This window comes from Euphorbia lathyris, chromosome 8 (genome assembly GCF_963576675.1).
Source record: "Euphorbia lathyris chromosome 8, ddEupLath1.1, whole genome shotgun sequence".
In the NCBI taxonomy this organism is placed as follows: domain Eukaryota; kingdom Viridiplantae; phylum Streptophyta; class Magnoliopsida; order Malpighiales; family Euphorbiaceae; genus Euphorbia; species Euphorbia lathyris.
Genome location: NC_088917.1, coordinates 16,815,104 through 16,842,834, shown reverse-complemented (window position 1 = coordinate 16,842,834; position 27,731 = coordinate 16,815,104). Strand labels below are relative to the sequence as shown.

Below are 27,731 nucleotides of genomic sequence, written 5' to 3'. Positions count from 1 at the left end.
CCAAATGTCCGAGGATGTCATGTCTCGTCCAGGATGACGTTTGATTGTATCCCTCGGGGGAAAACCAAACCAAGCATGCAACTCGGGATAGCCGAAAGTGAAGATTTCGCCTTCTCGACGAAAACTGAGACGTACTCGTCGTTTATTAGTAAAACGCACGGTACAGAAGAATTCGAGTATCCAGTCGCCTATTATTGGAAATCGCATTTGGGAGAATTTTGTCCACCCTAGGCGCTCCATATAGCGGCTCATGTCATCAGTAATGCCTAATTGGTTGTTAAGGAATTCATCCATATACAACATTCCGGTGAAGAATGTGTAACGGAGACTCCAATAACGCCTACCTTCATCATGGTTGAAGATAGGAAAAGGCGCCCCATATCGCTTGGATAAGTCTGGGCGTTTGTTGATTGAGGCAGCATTGTGCCTATGTGATTTGTATTTGATAGGCATGGTGCAAAGTTAGTGTAACTTTAGCAAAGAACGGTGTTTTACGAAGAAAAATCAGAGTTCTGACAAAGATGAAAAAGAATTGTACCAGAACCTGAGACCTTTAGGGTTAATTTATAAGAGTTTAGGATGAAAAGAGGTGTTGTTTTAATTATGAAAAGGTATAAATTGTACCTTTCGGGTAATGAAGAAACTTAATGTTTCAATTGCCAAGAGGTTCGTCGAAAGGGTGAGAGTGTTTCAGGCCTGATAGTGCAGGAAATACGCGTGTCGTGACCGCGAATGGCAAAGCCGCAGTCGCGACACGCTGATTTTCTTGCGAAAATCAGGCATGAAAGCAACCTTCTGATTCACGGTAGAGAATTTAAAAATTCTCGGGATGAACAGAGAAATCCGAATCTACTTAGACAATTTTGAAAAAGAGTATTCTCGGCAGGGAATTTCCAATTCTCGGCAGAGAATTGCCTTAAACTACAAAATCATCCAAATTTCCTAAAAATTAAATCTAAAATCATGAAATATAAATATTTTATGTATTTAAATCACAACATAAAGTCATCTAATCATAAAAATGGCATTTTGAAATAAAATAAAATAAAATAAAATAAACAAAATCATAAAAACAATAAAATAAAATAAACTGTGTAAAATAAACTGAGTAATTCATATGTCAGATAATCTTGTTACGAACTCAATTCCTATTTGTGAAATATTTTCGTAATAGATTTTACATCGATTACCATTAACTTTGAATCGAACTCCGTTAGGACCTTCCAGTTCCAAAGAACCATAATCGAATGTTTTGACGACTAAATATGGTCCTAACCATCTGGACTTAAGTTTTCCTGGAAATAAACGAAGTCGTGAATTAAATAACAGCACTTTATCACCAACATTAAAGTGTTTGATTTTAATTTTGGCATCATGCCATTTTTTCACTTTTTCTTTATAAATTTTTGCATTTTCGTAAGATAGATGACGTAACTCATCTAACTCATTTAAATTGAGCAAACGTTTCTTACCTGCTTGATGTAAGTCAAAGTTTAGTTCTCTAATAGCCCAATAGGCTTTATGTTCTAATTCGACTGGCAAATGACATGCCTTACCATACACCAAACGGTACGGAGTCATTCCTATTGGCGTTTTAAATGCAGTAGGGTATGCCCATAACGCATTATTAAGTTTAGAAGACCAATCTTTTCTAGAGGATGAAATAGTTTTCTCGAGAATCCATTTGAGTTCTCTATTTGATATCTCCGCCTGACCATTTGACTGAGGATGGTATGGCGTTGATACACGGTGGCATACTCCATATTTTTTCATAAGCGTTTCAAAACTCTTGTTTATAAAATGAGTACCGCCATCACTAACGATAACTCTAGGACAACCAAATCTACAAAATATGTCGTCAAGAAAATTAACGACAACCTTAGAATCGCTCGTCGGGGTTGCAACTGCTTCAACCCACTTTGAAACATAATCAACAGCAACTAATATGTAAGTTTTACCATTGGAAGGGGGAAAAGGTCCCATGAAATCTATTCCCCACATATCGACGACTTCAACTTCTAAAACGGTTGTGAGGGGCATCTCATCTTTCCTTCCTAGATTTCCTGTTCTTTGGCACTTATCACAACGAGTAATAAATGAACGGACATCTTTAAACATCGTAGGCCAAAAGAAACCACTTTCAAATATTCTAGCTGTTGTCTTGTTAACTCCATTTTGTCCTCCATAAGAGCTAGAATGACATTCTGACATTATGGATTCAAATTCATTTTCACCAACGTATCTCCTAATTATCCCGTCACCACATGTTTTGAACAAAAAAGGATCTTCCCAAAAGTATTGTTTAATATCGAAGAAAAATTTCTTCCTTTGGTGGGAATTTAATCCTTCCGGAACAATATTGGCTGCGAGGTAATTAGCAATATCTGCATACCAAGGTGATATAAAACTTTTCATTTGATAGAGATGTTCATCAGGGAAATCATCTCGTATACCGATAGTTTCACCTATAGGACCGTTTTCATCTTCAAGTCTCGATAGATGATCGGCGACAAGGTTTTCTACTCCTTTTTTGTCTTTAATCTCTATATCAAACTCTTGTAACAATAAAACCCATCTAATTAGACGTGGTTTTGCATCCTTTTTAGCAAATAAATATCTTAATGTTGCATGATCAGTATAAATAATAACTTTCGAACCTAATAAATATGACCTAAACTTGTCACATGCAAAAACTACGGCTAACATTTCTTTTTCTGTTGTGGTGTAGTTTAATTGTGCACCAGACAGTGTGTGACTTGCATAATAAATGACATGAAGTTTCTTATCCTTCCTTTGACCTAAAACACATCCGACAGCTAAGTCACTTGCATCACACATAATTTCAAAGGGTAGATCCCAATCAGGTTTAGCAATAATAGGTGCACTGACTAAAGCAGTTTTCAATGTTTCGAAAGCTTTAACGCATTCTTCATTAAAATCAAAGGTTGAATCTTTCATGAGTAAATTAGTAAGTGGTTTGGAAATTACAGAAAAATTCTTAATAAATCTTCTGTAAAAACCAGCATGTCCTAAGAATGACCTTACTCCCTTAACAGTAGTTGGAGGGGGTAATTTCTCTATTACTGAGGTTTTTGCTCTATCTACTTCTAGTCCTTTTTCAGAGATTTTGTGACCTAAAACAATTCCTTCGTCAACCATGAAGTGACATTTTTCCCAGTTTAATACCAAATTTGTTTCTTCACACCTAGACAAAACTTTATCCAAGTTTTCTAGGCATGAATCAAAAGAATCTCCATAAACTGAAAAATCGTCCATAAAAACTTCCATGATATCTTCAATGAAATCATTAAAAATCGCAGTCATACAACGTTGAAATGTTGCAGGTGCGTTACACAGACCAAATGGCATTCTTCTATATGCAAATGTTCCGTAAGGGCATGTGAAGGTTGTTTTATCTTGGTCATCCGGGTAAATGTATATTTGAAAGAATCCGGAGTAACCGTCAAGAAAACAGTAGAAAGCATGACCAGCTATCCTTTCGATCATTTGATCAATGAAAGGAAGAGGAAAATGATCTTTCCTAGTTGCTTTATTTAAATTTCTATAATCTATACAAACCCTCCAACCAGTGGTGGTTCGTGTAGGTATTAATTCTCCTTCTTCATTCCTTACAACTGGTATGCCTCCCTTTTTAGGTACACAATGGATTGGACTAACCCATTCACTATCCGAGATAGGGTAGATGATTCCATTGTCCAGAAGTTTAGTAATCTCATTTTTTACTACTTCTTTCATATTCGGATTTAGGCGTCTTTGCCTATCCGCTTTAGGTGGCTTATCTTCTTCTAAGTGAATTCTATGCATTACAATACTTGGATTAATACCTTTTAATTCAGAAATTTGCCAACCCATACTTCCTATCCTACTTCTAACAACTTCTTTCAATTTCTCTTCTTGAACTTGTGTCAACTTGTTAGAGATAATTATAGGTAGAGAATCGCCTTCGCCTAAGAAAGCGTACCTCAAATGACCTGGTAATTCCTTAAGTTCTAATTTAGGTGGAACTACAATTGAAGGCGGAACTGGTCCATCTTCTCGAATCAAAGGTTCTGGGTCCTTATCTTCTAGTTCCTCGCTCATTATAGGTTCTATTATTTCTTCTTTCTGAACAATGTCATTTACACATTCTTCAATTAAATCGAGTTTCATACAAGCGAAATCTTCCATAGGATATTTCATCGCTTGATTCATATCAAACTCAATCTTATCATCTCCTATTCGTAAAACTACTTTCCCTTCCGACACGTCAACTAGAGCATGTCCCGTGTTCATGAACGGTCTACCAAAGATTAGCGGACAATTTACATCATAAGTAAAATCTAAAATAACGAAATCGGTAGGAAAAATAAATTTGTCAACTTTAACCAAAACATCCTCAATTATACCGTATGGTCTTTTAGTGGTTTGATCCGCTAATTGTAAAACCATATTGATATGTTTGATGTCTTCTTCTAAGCCTAACTTATTGAATATAGATAATGGCATCAAGTTAATGCTTGCTCCTAAATCACAAAGACAACTTGGGAATTCTATATCTCCCAATTTACACGGAATGGTAAAACATCCGGGATCTTTGAGTTTTGTGGGCAAATTGCTTGACACAATCGAACTGGAATCTTCAGTAAGTGAAATGGATGAAATTCCGGGCATTTCCGGGCCTAAGTAATTTTTCCCTGAACGAAGAGTGATAGCCTTAACATGCTCTTTCGGATTTTCTTCCGTATGGCTTGGAAGACTTCCCTCTTTGCGGGATGGAATTGATTTAGCGAGTTGTCCAATTTGAATCTCCAAATTATGGATGCTAGATGATTGGTTTTTAATAAGCTGATCGAATTTATTTTCGATCCGTTTAAAACCATCGTCGTGATTACTTATTTTTCCGCTCATCGCATCAATGAATTTGTCGATTTTAGAAGATAAGGTGCTAAACGTATCTCTTGATTGATTTTGATAATTAATAGTACGATTTTGATTAGCATTAACATTATTGTTATTATCTCTCCAGTTAAAGTTAGGATGATTTCTCCATCCAGGATTATATGTATTGGAATAAGGGTTATTAGTTTGGTTTTGCCCTTGGACAAAGTTTACCTGTTCAATTTCACTCATACCTTCGTAATCCACATCCGTTTGGATTGGTTGACCATTAGGATCACACGGTGCCATAAACCTATCAATTTTGTGCGACAAGGCAGAAAATTGGGCTTGCAACATTGCTACTGGATCAAGATTCACTATACCTTTAACTCATGATGTTGTTGAGGATGATGGTTTCGCTGATGGTAGGTGTCCACGTTCCGCGGGCCACATACTGCTGTTGATTGCCATTTCCTCCAAAAGTTCTCTTGCTTGGGCAGATGTTTTCTTCATGAATAACCCTCCAGACATAGCGTCCAATGAACCTTTAGTTGTAGGATTTAGTCCATTATAAAATGTTTGCATTAAAAGTTCAGCGGGCAATTGGTGGTGTGGGCATAAACGTTGAAGTTCTTTAAAACGTTCCCAAGCCTCATAAAGAGTTTCATTATCATTTTGAGAAAAAGATGTTAACTCTTTAATGACTCTTGCAGTTTTTGCTAAAGGAAAAAATTTTGATAAAAATGCTTGGGCTAATTACTCCCAAGTCTCAATTGATGCGGCTGACATAGAAGTCAACCACTCTTTGGCTCGATCCTTCAAAGTAAAAGGAAAAAGGCGAAGATTGATCGCTTCCGCAGTCACATTTGGTATTTTAAAAGTGTCACAAATTTCCAAGAAATTTGTCAAATGGGTGTTAGGATTTTCGTTAGGTAACCCGTAAAACGTTACATTATTTTGCAACATATTAAGCAACGCAGGCTTAATTTCAAATTGATTTGCATTGATTTGGGGTCTAACTATACTGTTTGTTACACCGGCCACTCCTAGCCTAGCGTAATCCATAAGTGTGGCCATAACTTCTGGCTTGGTAATTTTAGTTTTTATTGGGGTTTTGTTTTTCTTTTTCTTTTCTTTCTTGTTCTTTTTAAGGGTTCTTTCAATTTCTGGGTCAATAGGATCTGGTGACGTGCCTGAACTTCGAGAACTGCGCATGAACTTGAAATTTCGCACGAACAGAAACTACTTACAAAACAGAATTTGAAAAATAAATATGTAAATAATTGTAAATGAATAAAATATAAAAGTTTGAATAAGTATGAATAAACCTAGATTCGTAATAAAACACGAAAAATTTAAAATTTTGTCAAAAAATTTTGGCGTATCCCCGGCAACGGCGCCAAAAACTTGTTGAGCGATTTCCGCAAGTGCACGGTATACGCTTGTAGTAATAAAAGATATCGATCCCACACGGAACGCTTTTTTAAACAAAACTTATTTATAATCGGTTAAATTTACTTTAAGGTTTATAATATGAAAAAAATCGTTTAATCGGTTTTGGTTTTGAAATTGCTAGAATGAGAATTAGATTAGAATATGAAGATGTTAGAAAATATCTGACTTAAGAATGAATTTGCAAAACAGGAACGTTTTAGTACTTTAGAAAAGTAAACAAGTATTTTTGTTTGCATTAAGCAAAGAAACAACTTTAAACTTTGTACGAATTATAAAGATGAAATAAATGACGGAACCTCTAATTAATTGGCTTTGAACGCGACAAAACCCTTATCCGGGATAATTGCCCTTAACCAAATTAAAACTCTACCGAGATAATAATTTGCCTAAGTGTTCAACAAAGTTTCCTTGTAAAGATTTGAATTAAATACGTTTTAATGAAAACACCAGCATCAATCCACTTCGGCTCATTTACCAAAGTGCTGCATAAGAATCTATCGAATAGAACGGACTTTATTAGATGAAATATAAATTGATACAAGTTTACAGGGAACATGGAGCATTGAATTCTTCGACGGCGTGCAAGTGAACGGGTTGTCAATCCTTTCCTTGGGTTTCGTTCGAGTTTGTCAGGCTCAGGGGCGAATCCTCTACTCAATCTTCTCACCGAATCTTCGTAATAGAGACTGGGTCGGTCCACTACCAAAATGAAAACTAAACTGGAACAATGTCTAAACGCTACTGAATTTGTTATTATTTTGTAAACAATGTGTGTACATCATATTGCTTTGAACAGAATCTAAATCTAACTTCTGAATCACTTGATTCGGAACTTCTGCATAAATTCTACACTAATCTCTTTCTTCTACACATATAACATTATATCCTTATTATATCATTATTATCTTCAACTCTCCATCAACTCTTTATTTATAGATGTTGAAGAGTCTTGATCGAAGTGTCGTGTCCGTTGTGAAGAGACGTATCCATTATGAAAGGACGTATCCGTTGTGAAAAGACGTTTTTATCCACGCGAACGAACGCGTTTCGTCGAAAATGAAAGTGTGTAACATGCTTCTAAAATCTCCTGCTCGTACCGAGATTTATCAAATTCACTACCGAGAATGGGGGATTATCAAATGCACTTCAGACGAAGGGGAAAAGTGACTGACAACGCGTGTCGCGGCCGTGAAAAGGGAAAACCGCGGTCGCGGCACAGAGCATTTTTCGTTTTTCAGCCCTCGTTCGTGTCCTCGACTTGGCGTTATTAATTTTCGTCGTCTTCGACTCCTTTTGTAGGGTTTTTCTTCTATTTTCGAGCTCTTTTTACTCCTATTTGGATTTTACCAAATATTTATGTACCTTGCATGAAAGAAACATATTCGAAAGTAAAAGCTTTCTAAATAGGTATAAATAGCATAAATTCGTAGCAATATTGATGTAATTATTGATGATATTATAGGTGTATTTTGGGCTTAACAAATCTCCACACTTAATCCTTTGCTAGTCCCGAGCAAAATTTCACTGAATTTATTCTCTAACTAATCTCTTTATGAAAATAAAACATATATCTATGTATTACCTTTTAAATTAGTTAAGCCGAAAAGACTAGCTTCGCATGGCAAATTTATACGAAAAATATCAAACTAACTTAGTATAATATACGATATATCATTCGTCCTGTATTTCCAATTTTTGTATTGACGCATTCGGGACAACGTATAAGCACGCATGTTATTGAGTTTTTCCGTCTCAAGGCATTTCAAAGCACAAAATTTTCTTTCCCAAACCTAAACTAATATATGAGATATATTATATTTAAATAAGTACTTGAACTTTAATTTATTTGCTTGGTTACGCCCGAAATAAGGGTGGTTTCAACCGTAACCTTGTACGTATTTTTATTGTTTTGTGTTTGCTTAAGAGGTACCGACTATGCCATGGGTGGACGTAATCGTTACTTTAAACTTATACACGCTTGTTTTTTTTAAAACGTTCCTTCCATACCTCGATTGTGATAAGGGTGGTCGCAACCGTGGCCAAAAGTAAACGGTACTTAATTTTCTTCCCTTTCATACCTCTATTGTGATAAGGTTGGTCTCAATCGTGGCCAAAAGTTAAGAATTCAACTAATCGATTAATTAACATGAATTATTAAATTGTAACTTGGGAAAAAGAAAAATAGCACATTCATCCTATATTGACTTAAAATTCAACATGTATTGTGGCTAAAGTTTCCTTAAAAACTTCAATTGGTGTTAATGTAAGACGAAATCAAACCGAGCTAAAATTGTTAGTTCAATTTAATGCCTATAAACCTAATTGAAAATTTAAAATAAGATTTATTGTATCATGAATTGCATGATAAAAAATAGAGATTGAATAAAGAATTTTTACTTAAATACATTCACTCGAGACAATTTTACTTAAAATCGTATTAGAGATTTGTGAAAAAATTTAAAAATCTATTACCCGTATAGAAATATTATTTCTAACGATAATGATAACCTAAAAATAATCATAAAAACTTATGATTAATTTTCTAAAAATATATGAAAATGTTAAGTTATTGTGAAAAATGTTTTGCAATATATATATGTGTTGCATTTGCATGAACATCATTTCGTTGCATTTATTATTTGTTGTGCAAAATAATATCTTTGTTGAATTTATTCGTATTTCGTATTTATGTAGAAATTGATATATGTATGGCTCCTCCCACACTTAAATTGGACCATGTCCTCATTGGTGCAAAAAGAATGGAGAAAATATAGAATACGAAATAAGGCATACGAAACAAAGAGTTAAATTAAGCAAATGAAACATTCAACATAAAAGTAAAAATTGTACCAAACATAATAAAAGGAAAATGTATCAAACATATAACAAGATAAAAATAAAATGAAAGGAAAACAACCTAAGCATGAGGTGGTGAATCGGGAGGTGTAGGTGACGTCTCCACATTGCGGCGTCGGAAAAAGGAAAGCATCCGATGCCGAGTCGATCGATGTTCACTCCTCAAAAGGTTGAGGTTGTCATTCATCACCATATTGTTTTCAACCAAATCATCAATGTGTAGATTCATGGAGCGATTGTTGGAATTAATTTGGTCCAAAATCCTCCTCAAATCTACCGGATTATCCTCCGCTTGAGGTGCTTGGGGTTGTGCCTGAGCCGGTGGTGCATCCTCCTCTCCTTCCGCATCTCCGCCGCCTTCGGTACCTACAAATTGAGAACTTGAAGCGCCACCACCCATAGTGCCACGAAGATGGGCAATACGGGTAGCATAGGAAATAAAGACGGGAGGTCCTTGGGGAAGCAACAAATGAGCTCGCTCAAGAGCCGAGATGTCCAAAAGCGGAACATACCCACGGTAGGTGGACATGTCATAGTCGGCCAATTCACCCCGTGCTCCCAACACAAGACCGGTGATAAAATTACAAAGAGGGATTTGAATTGTACTAGCCCTCGAAGCACGGAACAAATTGTCAAACATGATACCAACGCAATCAATCCTCAAACCTTTAAGCAAACTATCCAAAACATACAAATCCCGAACTTGGACCTTTGAACTCTCAACACGACCAAACAAGGAGAAACTCAAATACTTATGAAAGAAGAACACACAATTGTCCTTAATCAACTTGCTTGAAGTGTTTTTGGAATTAAAATAATCTTGATCCGAGAGAGTTTGCCAAACAGCATCATTATCAAAATCCTTAGGCTTATCATAAAAATCAGAAGTAGGGAAGCCAAACATGTTTCCCATTGCTTCATAATCAATGGTATAAGGTATACCATTATTCCTAAAAGAAATTGAAGTTTTCTTCTTGTTCATGGACAAAGTGACCAAAAATTCCACAACATACTCATTAATACGCGGGAAACGCATATTAACGAACTCTTGCCAACCCAAAGCTTCAATAAAGGCATCAATTCGAGTAGAGAAATTTAATACTCTTACCGAATGGAAGTCTAAGAAGTGCATATCTACAAACTGGCGGTCGGCTTATGAAAAATGTTTGAAACGAGCGGCTTCTTCCTCCGAATAGATGTCAAAATAAGCTCCGCATTGAACCCGGAGGCGATTAGCTTCCGTAACGGCGGGTTTGTTACCAACAAGCTTTGTCCTAACCATGGTGATGGTGTTTAGGGGCTTAAGGTATGAAAAAGAAGAAGAAGAAGAAGAAGAAGAAGAAGAAGTGAAAAGAAAGACCAAAGCTTGAAGATGAGTTTGGGGTTGTGAAATGGAAGTGATTGGAAATAGGAAATAGGATAGAAATTGGAGTGAATAAATTGGGAAGATAAAAAGTAGATTTTGGGGAAGAGTTTAGAGTAAGGGATTGGGTAAAAATAGAGGTGATGTGAGGTTTGTGTAAGAGGTAGGTTTATATAGGGTTGTATAGGTAGGTGAATAGGTAGAATAGGAATAGGAATAGGCAAAAGTGGTGGCAAAATCGGATTTAATAGGGCAATTTGTACGCGTGTCGCGACCGCGAATGGCATAGTCGCGGCCGCGGCACGCGACTTTCAGGCAATTTTTTTCCCTGAAATCGGTCCAAACTTGCTGCTCATACCGAGAATTTCTTAATTCTCGGTAGAGAATTGGTTGAAATGGCCAATTTTGGTTCCTTTTGACTTGGTTTGTGCATTGTTTTTGTTGAAATGGTTCCTGAACTTAATATTAATTGTTCATATACTAAAAACTTTAAATAAATGACATTAATTGCAAGGAAAACCAAAGGTTTGACCTTAATAAATTGAATTAAAGTATAATAAATTGATTTATGAGTAATTAATGAAACTTAAATGTTCATTTATACATATAAGTTAAGAGAAACATATTAAATGCATAATAAGTGCATGTTAATAATGTAACACATGAATTGAATTTAGTAAATGTAAACTTAATTCATTAAAAATAAATTGAGTTACAAAATAAAATTAAACGTGGATAAATGTGTGGAAAAATAGAAAAAACATATTTAGTTCAAGTGAATCTTTTTTATCTTAATTTGAGTAAGAAAAATTAGAAAGTACCCATATGAAATATGCAAAGTATAGATAATGGATCAAATGGATAAAAATCAAGAATTAAACTAAATAAGATTTTTATTATATAAACATATGTACAAAATAATGAAAACAAACCAATAATCAAAACAAAACAAAATATATACAAAAAAAAAACAGAAACTATTCTACATATTCATCCCTATCTAACGGGATATTTCTGGCCTTACTACGATCAACTTGAAACTGCACGAAAGTTTCACGTTCCGGTGCAGACAAAAATTGAGGCCCTGTTCGAAAGACACGTTTCACAAGTCCTTCGCGCTCGAGAAATTCATAGTCAATTATCGGGAAGAATTCATCATCACTCTAGGGAACATCAATAGTACCCTTTGAATCGAGAATTATTCCACAGATTATATTGCCGAACCCAATCTTCTTATCTTTGGATCGAGAAGTGGCGACAAGACCTTCCATCAGAATTTTGGAAGAATCCACTACATTGCCCTGAAATATATCTCCCAGAACATACAAATCTGTGTCACGGACCACACTACTGAATGTGCGCCCAAATAAACTGTGACACAGAAATTTATGTAAATACAGCATGGAGCTGGAACGAAAAGAGTGATTATAGGCGAGTTTTGAATTGAATCGCCAGAATCCTATAAGCATTCTCCAAATGTCCGAGGATGTCATGTCTCGTCCAGGATGACGTTTGATTGTATCCCTCGGGGGAAAACCAAACCAAGCATGCAACTCGGGATAGCCGAAAGTGAAGATTTCGCCTTCTCGACGAAAACTGAGACGTACTCGTCGTTTATTAGTAAAACGCACGGTACAGAAGAATTCGAGTATCCAGTCGCCTATTATTGGAAATCGCATTTGGGAGAATTTTGTCCACCCTAGGCGCTCCATATAGCGGCTCATGTCATCAGTAATGCCTAATTGGTTGTTAAGGAATTCATCCATATACAACATTCCGGTGAAGAATGTGTAACGGAGACTCCAATAACGCCTACCTTCATCGTGGTTGAAGATAGGAAAAGGCGCCCCATATCGCTTGGATAAGTCTGGGCGTTTGTTGATTGAGGCAGCATTGTGCCTATGTGATTTGTATTTGATAGGCATGGTGCAAAGTTAGTGTAACTTTAGCAAAGAACGGTGTTTTACGAAGAAAAATCAGAGTTCTGACAAAGATGAAAAAGAATTGTACCAGAACCTGAGACCTTTAGGGTTAATTTATAAGAGTTTAGGATGAAAAGAGGTGTTGTTTTAATTATGAAAAGGTATAAATTGTACCTTTCGGGTAATGAAGAAACTTAATGTTTCAATTGCCAAGAGGTTCGTCGAAAGGGTGAGAGTGTTTCAGGCCTGATAGTGCAGGAAATACGCGTGTCGTGACCGCGAATGGCAAAGCCGCGGTCGCGACACGCTGATTTTCTTGCGAAAATCAGGCATGAAAGCAACCTTCTGATTCACGGTAGAGAATTTAAAAATTCTCGGTATGAATAGAGAAATCCGAATCTACTTAGACAATTCTGAAAAAGAGTATTCTCGGCAGGGAATTTCCAATTCTCGGCAGAGAATTGCCTTAAACTACAAAATCATCCAAATTTCCTAAAAATTAAATCTAAAATCATGAAATATAAATATTTTATGTATTTAAATCACAACATAAAGTCATCTAATCATAAAAATGGTATTTTGAAATAAAATAAAATAAACAAAATCATAAAAACAATAAAATAAAATAAACTGTGTAAAATAAACTGAGTAATTCATATGTCAGATAATCTTGTTACGAACTCAATTCCTATTTGTGAAATATTTTCGTAATAGATTTTACATCGATTACCATTAACTTTGAATCGAACTCCGTTAGGACCTTCCAGTTCCAAAGAACCATAATCGAATGTTTTGACGACTAAATATGGTCCTAACCATCTGGACTTAAGTTTTCCTGGAAATAAACGAAGTCGTGAATTAAATAACAGCACTTTATCACCAACATTAAAGTGTTTGATTTTAATTTTGGCATCATGCCATTTTTTCACTTTTTCTTTATAAATTTTTGCATTTTCGTAAGATAGATGACGTAACTCATCTAACTCATTTAAATTGAGCAAACGTTTCTTACCTGCTTGATGTAAGTCAAAGTTTAGTTCTCTAATAGCCCAATAGGCTTTATGTTCTAATTCGACTGGCAAATGACATGCCTTACCATACACCAAACGGTACGGAGTCATTCCTATTGGCGTTTTAAATGCAGTACGGTATGCCCATAACGCATTATTAAGTTTAGAAGACCAATCTTTTCTAGAGGATGAAACAGTTTTCTCGAGAATCCATTTGAGTTCTCTATTTGATATCTCCGCCTGACCATTTGACTGAGGATGGTATGGCGTTGATACACGGTGGCGTACTCCATATTTTTTCATAAGCGTTTCAAAACTCTTGTTTATAAAATGAGTACCGCCATCACTAACGATAACTCTAGGACAACCAAATCTACAAAATATGTCGTCAAGAAAATTAACGACAACCTTAGAATCGCTCGTCGGGGTTGCAACTGCTTCAACCCACTTTGAAACATAATCAACAGCAACTAATATGTAAGTTTTACCATTGGAAGGGGGAAAAGGTCCCATGAAATCTATTCCCCACATATCGACGACTTCAACTTCTAAAACGGTTGTGAGGGGCATCTCATCTTTCCATCCTAGATTTCCTGTTCTTTGGCACTTATCACAACGAGTAATAAATGAACGGACATCTTTAAACATCGTAGGCCAAAAGAAACCACTTTCAAATATTCTAGCTGCTGTCTTGTTAACTCCATTGTGTCCTCCATAAGAGCTAGAATGACATTCTGACATTATGGATTCAAATTCATTTTCACCAACGCATCTCCTAATTATCCCGTCACCACATGTTTTGAACAAAAAAGGATCTTCCCAAAAGTATTGTTTAATATCGAAGAAAAATTTCTTCCTTTGGTGGGAATTTAATCCTTCCGGAACAATATTGGCTGCGAGGTAATTAGCAATATCTGCATACCAAGGTGATATAAAACTTTTCATTTGATAGAGATGTTCATCAGGGAAATCATCTCGTATACCGATAGTTTCACCTATAGGACCGTTTTCATCTTCAAGTCTCGATAGATGATCGGCGACAAGGTTTTCTACTCCCTTTTTGTCTTTAATCTCTATATCAAACTCTTGTAACAATAAAACCCATCTAATTAGACGTGGTTTTGCATCCTTTTTAGCAAATAAATATCTTAATGTTGCATGATCAGTATAAATAATAACTTTCGAACCTAATAAATATGACCTAAACTTGTCACATGCAAAAACTACGGCTAACATTTCTTTTTCTGTTGTGGTGTAGTTTAATTGTGCACCAGACAGTGTGTGACTTGCATAATAAATGACATGAAGTTTCTTATCCTTCCTTTGACCTAAAACACATCCGACAGCTAAGTCACTTGCATCACACATAATTTCAAAGGGTAGATCCCAATCAGGTTTAGCAATAATAGGTGCACTGACTAAAGCAGTTTTCAATGTTTCGAAAGCTTTAACGCATTCTTCATTAAAATCAAAGGTTGAATCTTTCATGAGTAAATTAGTAAGTGGTTTGGAAATTACAGAAAAATTCTTAATAAATCTTCTGTAAAAACCAGCATGTCCTAAGAATGACCTTACTCCCTTAACAGTAGTTGGAGGGGGTAATTTCTCTATTACTGAGGTTTTTGCTCTATCTACTTCTAATCCTTTTTCAGAGATTTTGTGACCTAAAACAATTCCTTCGTCAACCATGAAGTGACATTTTTCCCAGTTTAATACCAAATTTGTTTCTTCACACCTAGACAAAACTTTATCCAAGTTTTCTAGGCATGAATCAAAAGAATCTCCATAAACTGAAAAATCGTCCATAAAAACTTCCATGATATCTTCAATGAAATCATTAAAAATCGCAGTCATACAACGTTGAAATGTTGCAGGTGCGTTACACAGACCAAATGGCATTCTTCTATATGCAAATGTTCCGTAAGGGCATGTGAAGGTTGTTTTATCTTGGTCATCCGGGTAAATGTATATTTGAAAGAATCCGAAGTAACCGTCAAGAAAACAGTAGAAAGCATGACCAGCTATCCTTTCGATCATTTGATCAATGAAAGGAAGAGGAAAATGATCTTTCCTAGTTGCTTTATTTAAATTTCTATAATCTATACAAACCCTCCAACCAGTGGTGGTTCGTGTAGGTATTAATTCTCCTTCTTCATTCCTTACAACTGTTATGCCTCCCTTTTTAGGTACACAATGGATTGGACTAACCCATTCACTATCCGAGATAGGGTAGATGATTCCATTGTCCAGAAGTTTAGTAATCTCATTTTTTACTACTTCTTTCATATTCGGATTTAGGCGTCTTTGCCTATCCGCTTTAGGTGGCTTATCTTCTTCTAAGTGAATTCTATGCATTACAATACTTGGATTAATACCTTTTAAGTCAGAAATTTGCCAACCCATACTTCCTATCCTACTTCTAACAACTTCTTTCAATTTCTCTTCTTGAACTTGTGTCAACTTGTTAGAGATAATTATAGGTAGAGAATCGCCTTCGCCTAAGAAAGCGTACCTCAAATGACCTGGTAATTCCTTAAGTTCTAATTTAGGTGGAACTACAATTGAAGGCGGAACTGGTCCATCTTCTCAAATCAAAGGTTCTGGGTCCTTATCTTCTAGTTCCTCACTCATTATAGGTTCTATTATTTCTTCTTTCTGAACAATGTCATTTACACATTCTTCAATTAAATCGAGTTTCATACAAGCGAAATCTTCCATAGGATATTTCATCGCTTGATTCATATCAAACTCAATCTTATCATCTCCTATTCGTAAAACTACTTTCCCTTCCGACACGTCAACTAGAGCACGTCCCGTGTTCATGAACGGTCTACCAAAGATTAGCGGACAATTTACATCATAAGTAAAATCTAAAATAACGAAATCGGTAGGAAAAATAAATTTGTCAACTTTAACCAAAACATCCTCAATTATACCGTATGGTCTTTTAGTGGTTTGATCCGCTAATTGTAAAACCATATTGGTATGTTTGATGTCTTCTTCTAAGCCTAACTTATTGAATATAGATAATGGCATCAAGTTAATGCTTGCTCCTAAATCACAAAGACAACTTGGGGATTCTATATCTCCCAATTTACACGGAATGGTAAAACATCCGGGATCTTTGAGTTTTGTGGGCAAATTGCTTGACACAATCGAACTGCAATCTTCAGTAAGTGAAATGGATGAAATTCCTTCCCAACTGATTTTCTTTGAAATTAAATCTTTGAGGAATTTTCCATAGTTGGGAATTTGCGTAATTGCATCCATAAATGTTAAATTAATATGCAAATTCTTAAGTTTGTCTAAAAATGTTAAAAGTTGTTTATCATAGTCCTTGTTGCGGACTTTGTGTGGAAAAGGTGGTTTGGGTACAAAATTATTTGTACCAAAGTCAATCGGTGCATCTTTTTGTTTTAATGTATCTTCTTTGGGTTTTGGTAAATCAGTTCCAGGTAAAGTCGAATTTCCGGGCATTTCCGGGCCTAAGTAATTTTTCCCTGAACGAAGAGTGATAACCTTAACATGCTCTTTCGGATTTTCTTCCGTATGGCTTGGAAGACTTCCCTCTTTGCGGGATGGAATTGATTTTTAATAAGCTGATCGAATTTATTTTCGATCCGTTTAAAACCATCGTCGTGATTACTTATTTTTCCGCTCATCGCATCAATGAATTTGTCGATTTTAGAAGATAAGGTGCTAAACGTATCTCTTGATTGATTTTGATAATTAATAGTACGATTTTGATTAGCATTAACATTATTGTTATTATCTCTCCAGTTAAAGTTAGGATGATTTCTCCATCCAGGATTATATGTATTGGAATAAGGGTTATTAGTTTGGTTTTGCCATTGGACAAAGTTTACCTATTCAATTTCACTCATACCTTCGTAATCCACATCCGTTTGGATTGGTTGACCATTAGGATCACACGGTGCCATAAACCTATCAATTTTGTGCGACAAGGCAGAAAATTGGGCTTTCAACATCGCTACCGGATCAAGATTCACTATACCTTTAACTGATGATGTTGTTGAGGATGATGGTTTCGCTGATGGTAGGTGTCCACGTTCCGCGGGCCACATACTGCTGTTGATTGCCATTTCCTCCAAAAGTTCTCTTGCTTGGGCAGATGTTTTCTTCATGAATAACCCTCCAGACATAGCATCCAATGAACCTTTAGTTGTAGGATTTAGTCCATTATAAAATGTTTGCATTAAAAGTTCAGCGGGCAATTGGTGGTGTGGGCATAAACGTTGAAGTTCTTTAAAACGTTCCCAAGCCTCATAAAGAGTTTCATTATCATTTTGAGAAAAAGATGTTAACTCTTTAATGACTCTTGCGGTTTTTGCTAAAGGAAAAAATTTTGATAAAAATGCTTGGGCTAATTACTCCCAAGTCTCAATTGATGCGGCTGACATAGAAGTCAACCACTCTTTGGCTCGATCCTTCAAAGTAAAAGGAAAAAGGCGAAGATTGATCGCTTCCGCAGTCACATTTGGTATTTTAAAAGTGTCATAAATTTCCAAGAAATTTGTCAAATGGGTGTTAGGATTTTCGTTAGGTAACCCGTAAAACGTTACATTATTTTGCAACATATTAAGCAACGCAGGCTTAATTTCAAATTGATTTGCATTGATTTGGGGTCTAACTATACTGTTTGTTACACCGGCCACTCCTGACCTAGCGTAATCCATAAGTGTGGCCATAACTTCTAGCTTGGTAATTTTAGTTTTTATTGGGGTTTTGTTTTTCTTTTTCTTTTCTTTCTTGTTCTTTTTAAGGGTTCTTTCAATTTCTGGGTCAATAGGATCTGGTGACGTGCCCGAACTTCGAGAACTGCGCATGAACTTGAAATTTCGCACGAACAGAAACTACCTACAGAACAGAATTTGAAAAATAAATATTTTAGTAATTGTAAATGAATAAAATATAAAAGTTTGAATAAGTATGAATAAACCTAGATTCGTAATAAAACACGAAAAATTTAAAATTTTGTCAAAAAATTTTGGCGTATCCCCGGCAACGGCGCCAAAAACTTGTTGAGCGATTTCCGCAAGTGCACGGTATACGCTTGTAGTAATAAAAGATATCGATCCCACAGGGAACACTTTTTTAAACAAAACTTATTTATAATCGGTTAAATTTACTTTAAGGTTTATAATATGAAAAAAATCGTTTAATCGATTTTGGTTTTGAAATTGCTAGAATGAGAATTAGATTAGAATATGAAGATGTTAGAAAATATCTGACTTAAGAATGAATTTGCAAAACAGGAACGTTTTAGTACTTTAGAAAAGTAAACAAGTATTTTTGTTTGCATTAAGCAAAGAAACAACTTTAAACTTTGTACGAATTATAAAGATGAAATAAATGACGGAACCTCTAATTAATTGGCTTTGAACGCGACAAAACCCTTATCCGGGATAATTGCCCTTAACCAAATTAAAACTCTACCGAGATAATAATTTGCCTAAGTGTTCAACAAAGTTTCCTTGTAAAGATTTGAATTAAATACGTTTTAATGAAAACACCAGCATCAATCCACTTCGGCTCATTTACCAAAGTGCTGCATAAGAATCTATCGAATAGAACGGACTTTATTAGATGAAATATAAATTGATACAAGTTTACAGAGAACATGGAGCATTGAATTCTTCGACGGCGTGCAAGTGAATGGGTTGTCAATCCTTTCCTTGGGTTTCGTTCGAGTTTGTCAGGCTCAGGGGCGAATCCTCTACTCAATCTTCTCACCGAATCTTCGTAATAGAGACTGGGTCGGTCCACTACCAAAATGAAAACTAAACTGGAACAATGTCTAAACGCTACTGAATTTGTTATTATTTTGTAAACAATGTGTGTACATCATATTGCTTTGAACAGAATCTAAATCTAACTTCTGAATCACTTGATTCGGAACTTCTGCATAAATTCTACACTAATCTCTTTCTTCTACACATATAACATTATATCCTTATTATATCATTATTATCTTCAACTCTCCATCAACTCTTTATTTATAGATGTTGAAGAGTCTTGATCGAAGTGTCGTGTCCATTGTGAAGAGACGTATCCATTATGAAAGGACGTATCCGTTGTGAAAAGACGTCTTTATCCACGCGAACGAACGCGTTTCGTCGAAAATGAAAGTGTGTAACATGCTTCTAAAATCTCCTGCTCGTACCGAGATTTATCAAATTCACTACCGAGAATGGGGGAGCATCAAATGCACTTCAGACGAAGGGGAAAAGTGACTGACAACGCGTGTCGCGGCCGTGAAAAGGGAAAACCGCGGTCGCGGCACAGAGCATTTTTCGTTTTTCAGCCCTCGTTCGTGTCCTCGACTTGGCGTTATTAATTTTCGTCGTCTTCGACTCCTTTTGTAGGGTTTTTCTTCTATTTTCGAGCTCTTTTTACTCCTATTTGGATTTTACCAAATATTTATGTACCTTGCATGAAAGAAACATATTCGAAAGTAAAAGCTTTCTAAATAGGTATAAATAGCATAAATTCGTAGCAATATTGATGTAATTATTGATGATATTATAGGTGTATTTTGGGCTTAACAGCCTCTAACAGAAATCGATACGAGATCAAAGAGAGAGTAAGAAAGATTGAAATTAGTCGAGACGGTTTCGGAACGGTTCCTCTTGTCTCCTTATTGTGTTGGGTGAAATATGTAGGCTAGAGAGTCTATTTATAGACTTCTCAAAACCCTAATCCTAGTTGTGTTAGGTAATTAATTAATTAGAATCTTATTCGGAATAGGATTACTAATTAGATAATTAAATAAACACTTTACTATTATCTAAATAATAACTAATTATATCTAGATAATTATTATTAATTAAATTAATAATTAATTAATGTTAGGGATAATTAATTAGAGTTTCAATCACATAAAGAATTCTAATTAATATTATCAGCTAATACTTTAATTGAATTCATAACCATAATCAAATTATAATTATTAATCAAATTAATTTATCCCTAATTAATCTACAAATTTCGGCCTATATATATAGTGTCTCACTAATTACATTTTCGTCCTCCGATTCCAAGTCCCATATGCGACCCATTAGGTTCTTTATTGCCACTAGCCGTATATATCCTTTGAAATTATTCATCACGATTAATTCCAACATATATCTAACGGAATATCGTCACGAGCTGAACCTATGATATTCCCCCAGAGCAATTAAGAAGTCAAGTTGATAACTGACGTTAACCTTGTTGAAACACCTTTCCACAGGATTTTGATTTGACAAAATTAATTAATTGAAATTAAATATTCTACAACACACTAAGTTTAAATGCTTTGATTTATTGTTACTAATGTGTTTGTTCAATGTTGAGTTTATAATTTATTATAAGACATAAAGATCATAAGGCTCAAGCCCTATATGGAAGTCAAGGCCCAAGTCAAACAAGCCCAAGATCACTCAGCCCGCGTATTTCAAAACGCTGCCGTTGAAGTGATGAAACGCATGCTGAGCAAAGAAGGATCCAGAAGATCCACGTAGACAACTTCGGCTAGAAGCTGCTGAGCTGTCTCGACAAAACGTACAAGACAGCCGCTGACCACAAGACAGCTTCCAGACAAAGTATTTCCTCTTTTAGTAAAGATCAGAAGATGCAGCAAGCTGTATGGTTGACGTTACCTAAAATGGAGGAACATACTGTCACACTGACCGAAGAACAGAAGATGCTGGAATCTGATTGGCCAAGAGAACTGCTGACAGACTGAGTGAAAACGACCTGTAGCCGTTTCCCTCCAACGGTTATTTCGAAATTCGAAATAACCAGAAGCTCTCACAGCTCTCTATAAATAGAGCATTCAGAATCCACATTCAATAGAGAACTTTGAGCAAAAGTCGTTACGCTGACCAAACGTGTATAAAAGTTCTCCATCAAAAGCAAAGCAAATTCTTACACTACAAGCTTATTCATTTGTGTAAAAGTCTAGAGTGATTGATCCTCAATCATCTAAGGTGTTCTAGCAATTGTTGTTTAGGACAAATCTTAATCATTTCTAGGAATAGAAAGGAGAAGCTAAGTACTCGGTTTTAGTACTTAGTGAATTAGAATAGAAGTGAGTAGAGGTATAGAGGAAGGTACTCTTGTTATACTCAGCTTCTGACTTGTAAAGGGTTTTCGAGTCTCTACCTTTAAAGAGCTCAGTAGTGAATTGGAAATCTCGGAACGTGTTCCGGGGACAGGACGTAGGCTTAGAAGAAGCCGAACCTGGATAACTCCGCTGAGTGAAGTATTTCTAACCCTTAACTCCTTAATATATTGCTTGCTTAAAACAACTAAAACTGACCAAGTAAAAGAGGTCAAGCTGAGTTGTGCGCTACCAACGAGTTAGTTCAGGAATAGACTCTAACTGCTATTTCCTGACCTAAGCAACGAAGCTGACCTAGTCACTAGTTAACTAAGCCAGTGTCTTGCTGATTGCTAAGTGCCGCTGTTATATAATCTTTTCTCAAAGGAAAGAAATCTGCCCTAATCATTTAAAAAAAGTAAAATAGTTCCTAACCCCCCCCCTTGGAACTATATTTGCAACCTTACAAGGGACCAACAAGTGGTATCGGAGCTTAAAAGCTCATTACTAAAGGTCTAACAACCTTGAGTTGATCCATACCATGGGTGAAAACAGCACTCGGTTTCTCCCTGGAAACCAGACAACTCAGATATTACCTGAGGGGCTGTCCATTACTAGGCCTCCCATATTCTTCGGGTCAAACTATACCTTTTGGAAGAATAGGATGAAGAACTTCATTCAAGCTACAAACATGAGTGCCTGGCTATCTATAGTCCAAGGCCCGTTTGTACCTGTGAAAGTTGTTGCTGGCCAGTCAGTTGTTAAAGCTGAGATTGAATGGACAGAGGATGATCTCAAGAAGCTTCAAAACCATGCTTCGGCTATCAATATGCTTCACTGTGCGCTCGATGCTACAGAATATAACAAAATCTCAAGTTGTGAGTCAGCACAAGAGATCTGGAAGAAGCTGGAAGTCACCTACGAGGGAACAAACAAAGTAAAAGAATCCAAGGTGAATCAGCAGATGAGACTGTACGAGCTTTTCGAGATGAACAATGATGAGGGCATTTCAGACATGAACGCAAGGTTCACCAACATCATTAATGAGCTCAAGAGACTTGGGAAAATCTTCACTGAGGAAGAACAAGTCAAAAAGATACTCAGGAGTCTTCCAAAAGACTGGCAAGCAAAGAAGGCAGCAGTTGAGGAAGCTCAGGATTTAACCACCTACAAATATGACGAACTCATCGGTTCATTGCTGACCCATGAGATATCCATGAAAAACTTTGAGGTGAAAGAAAAATCTGATGACAAGAAGCAGAAGTCACTTGTCATGAAGGCTGACTCCACTGACGGGAGTTCAACTGATGATGAGGAGATGGCCATGTTCACAAGAAAGATGAAGAGGCTGTTCAGGAAGAACGATAAATATTCTAAAAAGCCTTACAAAAGGTTTGATAAGTATAAGGCTGACTCAAACGACAGCAAATACAGAAAGGACAGCTCAAAGCCCATTACATGCTTTGAGTGCCATCAAGCTGGCCATATTAAGTCGAACTGCCCCACGCTGAGGAAAGACAAGAAGAGTGGGAAGAAGGCAATGGTGGCTACTTGGAGTGACAGTGATGAATCTTCATCAACAGAAACTGAGGCCACCGAGTCAGCAAAGATATGCTTTATGGCTGACGAACTTGCTGAGCCATGCGTCTCTGAGCATGCTGACCCATCCATCGCATCAGATGATGAAGAGCAATCAAATGAGGTAATTTCTCTTCCCCAACTCAGAAACGATATGGTTAATGCCCTGAGTGATCTCTATACACTTGTTAAGAAGTGTAATAAAAAGGTTAGAGCACTCAGCAGGCGCTGTGACGAAGTGGAAGAGGTCAAACTGAGTGACCTCAGATACCTTCTTCAGGACAATTCGACTCTGCATGATAACATGAAGATCATGCATGAGTATGTGTCTGAAGTCCAGTCAGTTTCAAAGAAACTGAGGAAGGATGTCACAACCATCCAGAACCAACTAAAGGTTCCTAAGAAAAATAACATCCCTCTGAGAACTCAGTACCAGGGTACTCAGCAGAGATGGAATCCCTAGCGAAAAGTCCAGTGTGACTTTTGTGGGAAGTTAGGACACACTACTAAAGTGTGCTGGAACGCTCAGCACTGGGGTGCTGACAAGTCAGTAAAAAATCCTAAACAAAAGGTCAGTTGTGACTTCTGTGGAAAGAATGGCCATACTGTCCATATATGTCGCCATAAAATAAAATATGATGCTATACCTGTTGCACCTAACAAGTCAGGACCCAAAAAGAATTGGGTACCTAAAGGAAACTGATCACAATGCAGGTAAGCCTGAGATGTGCCGAGAAGTAAAAAATGTGGTATATTGACAGCGCATGCTCAAGGCATATGACGGGTGATGAAACTCAATTCATCACGTTTGAACGTAAACGAGGAGGAAGCGTAAGTTTTGGAGACAATAGAAAGGGTAAGATAGTAGGATCAGGTACCGTTGGAGGTAATCCCACTATTGAATCTGTCTCCCTAGTCAGCGGACTCAAATATAACTTACTCAGCGTAGCTCAACTATGTGATAATGGGAGAAAAGTTATATTTGATGATACTGGATGTAAAATACATGAGGGAAAAACAAATGAGTTAATCTTAACTGCCCCTCGGATAGACAATGTCTTCATGCTGAACCTAGAAAAGAAGTTTTCAAAAACTGTATGCTTAGTCACAAAGGAAGAAAATTCCTGGCTATGGCACAGGAGACTTGGTCATGTAAGCATGGACCTCCTGGCCAAATTAGCAAGAAAGAAATTAGTTGAGGGACTGCCTGAACTTAAATTTCAAAAAGATCAACTATGCCATGCTTGCCAAGCTGGAAAACAAACCAAACAATCTTTTCATAGAAAAAACATTGTCTCAACTAAACGTCCGTTAGAGTTACTACACTTGGATCTCTTTGGTCCAGTCCAGCCGCTGAGTCTGGGTGGAAGAAGATTTTCCTTGGTCATTGTAGATGACTTCTCTCGGTATACGTGGGTTATCTTGCTGACCAGCAAGGATGAGACCTTTGAGACATTTTCAAACTTGGTTAGAAAAATTGAAAATGAGAAAGACCTAAAATTAGCTCATATCCGTAGTGATAACGGTGGAGAATTCAAAAACCAAAAGTTTGTTGAATTCTGTGAAGCCAGCGGCATTGACCACAACTTCTCTGCTCCTAGAACGCCTCAGCAAAATGGGGTTGTTGAAAGGAAGAACAGAACTCTGGTTGAGATTGCCAGGACAATGCTGGATGAGCATAGGCTTCCAAAGTATTTTTGGGGAGAAGCTGTTAACACAGCATGCTATATTTTGAATAGGGCTCTAGTTAGACCTATACTTAAGAAAACCCCCTATGAACTTTGGAAAGGACGAAAGCCCAACATTGGATACTTTCGTGCCTTTGGCTGTAGATGTTTTATTTTAAATACTAAAGATAGCTTAGCCAAATTTGATTCAAAAGCTGATGAGGCTATCTTTCTAGGCTACTCAACAAACAGCAAAGCATACAGAGTTTTTAATAAAAGAACTCAAGTATTAGAAGAATCTATACATATGCAATTCGATGAAACTGACCCTGCAGGAAGATACCAGCCGCTGATAGAAGATGAACCAAACTCAGCACCTGCTGATCAAGAACCAGCTACCGAGTCCTTCACAAAACGGCTGACCAATAGTAAGAGTGAACCTAAAATTACTTTCACTAACCCATCTACTTCTGCAGAGAATGTTGAAACACAAATAGAACAAGACACGAATCTACCCAAGGAGATAAGAGTCCCAAGAGGGCATTCAGAAAATGCAATTCTTGACTCAGCTGGAAATACACTGATGACAAGGAATCAACTAAGGAAGTATCTCGGCAATGTAGCTTTCGTCTCAGTTCAGGAGCCGAAGAACTTTGCCGAAGCTGAGCATGACGAATTCTGGATGAATGCCATGCAAGAGGAACTCAACCAATTCAGGAGGAATAATGTATGGGAGCTAGTGCCACATCCAAGGAGCCAAAAGACCATTGGAACGAGATGGGTCTTCAAGAACAAGCTAGATGAACAAGGAAACGTAGTCAGAAACAAGGCAAGACTTGTAGCTCAGGGCTACAGTCAGCAAGAAGGTATTGACTACGGTGAGACCTTTGCCCCAGTGGCAAGGCTAGAAGCAATTAGGATTTTATGTGCATATGCATCTTATATGAATTTTAAACTGTTTCAAATGGATGTTAAAAGTGCATTTCTTAATGGAGTAATAAACGAGGAGGTCTATGTCAATCAGCCTCCAGGGTTTGAGGATTCTAAGTTCCCAAACCACGTTTACAAACTCAAAAAGGCTCTATATGGTCTCAAGCAAGCGCCACGTGCTTGGTATGAGAGGCTGACCAACTTCTTACTGACTAGAAATTATGTCAGAGGTCAAGCTGATACAACCTTATTCATTAAGAGAAAGGGTAAAGATACCCTGCTGGCACAAATATATGTAGATGACATCATATTTGGTGCTACTAATGAATCTATGTGCAAGGAATTTAGCAAGCAAATGCAGACTGAATTCGAAATGTCAATGATGGGAGAACTCAACTTCTTCCTTGGACTTCAAATTAAACAAGGAAAGAATGGCATATTCATCAGTCAAGCTAAATATGCCAAGGAGATATTGAAGAAATATGAACTAGAACATTGTAAGCCAATATCCACTCCTATGGGCACTGACACTGTCCTCTGTGCTGATGAGAATGGTAAGTCAGTAGACAGCAAGTTGTACCGAGGTATGATTGGCTCTTTACTTTACTTAACAACAAGTAGGCCGGACATTCAGTTCTCAGTATGTTATTGTGCTAGATATCAGGCTAACCCTAAGGAATCCCATTACATAGCTGTAAAAAGGATCCTTAGATATTTGCAAAGCTCAGTAAATGCAGGTTTGTGGTATCCAAATACTCATGACTTTACACTCATTGGATACACTGACGCTAACTATGGACGAGACAAGCTCGAAAGAAAAAGCACCTCTGGAGGATGCCATTTCCTAGGAAGCTGTCTTGTATCTTGGTTCAGCAAGAAGTAGGCGTCAGTAGCCCTGTCCACAACTGAAGCTGAGTACATTGCTGCTGGAAGCTGTGTTGCTTAAGTCCTATGGATTAAGCAACAGCTTGAAGATTATGGTGTTCAAACAAAGACAATTGAAGTCAAATGCGACAACAAAAGTGCAATTGACCTCTCAAAGAACCCAATTCAGCACAGCAGGATGAAGCATGTCAGCATAAGACATCACTTCATCAGAGATCATGTACTCAAGAAAGAAATTAAGCTGACTTATGTGCCAACAGATGAGCAGCTTGCTGATATCTTTACAAAGCCTCTAGCACGAGAGCAATTCAGCATACTGAGAGAAGCCATTGGTATGTTTAATCCACTGTCTTAAAATTCCTAAGTAAAAATGTGATATGATGCATGCTGAATGAGTGATACCATGCTGAGTGCCTAAAGATTTTCATTCAAAATCACATGCCCAGAAATAAATGCACACTGAGTGAGTTATCTCATGCCGAGTAACTAATCTCTATAACTATCCGTTGAACAAAACTGACTACTCAGAAAATGAAACGTTTATAACAACACACGCTGAGTAAAAGTAATTATTAGCATTTAATGCCACCACACGCGTAATGACACCTGTACTGCTCATGCGCCGAATACGTCTTAAAGTGTCATAAATGTCAGGGTTTCTGCCGATTGGACAACCCAAGGGCAAAATCGACCTAAATTCAAATGGAAACCTAAGTTAAAAAATCTATAAATAGTGGGTATTTCCCCACTACCTTCTCTCTACGCGTACTGAACTTTAGAAAGCTTCAGAATTTTCCTTAAGCACTTAAGAACTTAAGAACTTCAAAAATGTCCTATAGCAAAAGTACCTTCTCTCCAACCCTCAAAACCACTAATCAGGCTGGTCCTTCAACTAGCATGATAAGAAGGATGATTAAGGTACACTCTTGGACCAAGAATCAAGAAGTACTAAGGAGCCGATACTTTCCTTCTGGTTTCGTCTCTTCTGCGAAACCATTCTGTGAATGGATCGAAAAGAACAAATGGAAAGGTCTCTTCTCTCTTTCCGGACAAACCTATCCCACGATAGTGAGAGAATTCTAC

At 36.9% G+C, this 27,731-nt stretch overlaps 2 non-coding genes across 2 annotated transcripts; both read left to right on the top strand.

The window, feature by feature from the left end:
- Positions 1 to 5,479: 5,479 nt before the first annotated feature.
- LOC136205005 (small nucleolar RNA R71) lies at positions 5,480 to 5,586 on the top strand. The gene has a single exon (XR_010675813.1). It is a non-coding gene; the product is annotated as a small nucleolar RNA R71 (small nucleolar RNA).
- Positions 5,587 to 17,717: 12,131 nt separating this feature from the next.
- On the top strand, positions 17,718 to 17,824 carry LOC136205004 (small nucleolar RNA R71). The gene has a single exon (XR_010675812.1). It is a non-coding gene; the product is annotated as a small nucleolar RNA R71 (small nucleolar RNA).
- The last annotated feature ends 9,907 nt before the right edge of the window (positions 17,825 to 27,731 follow it).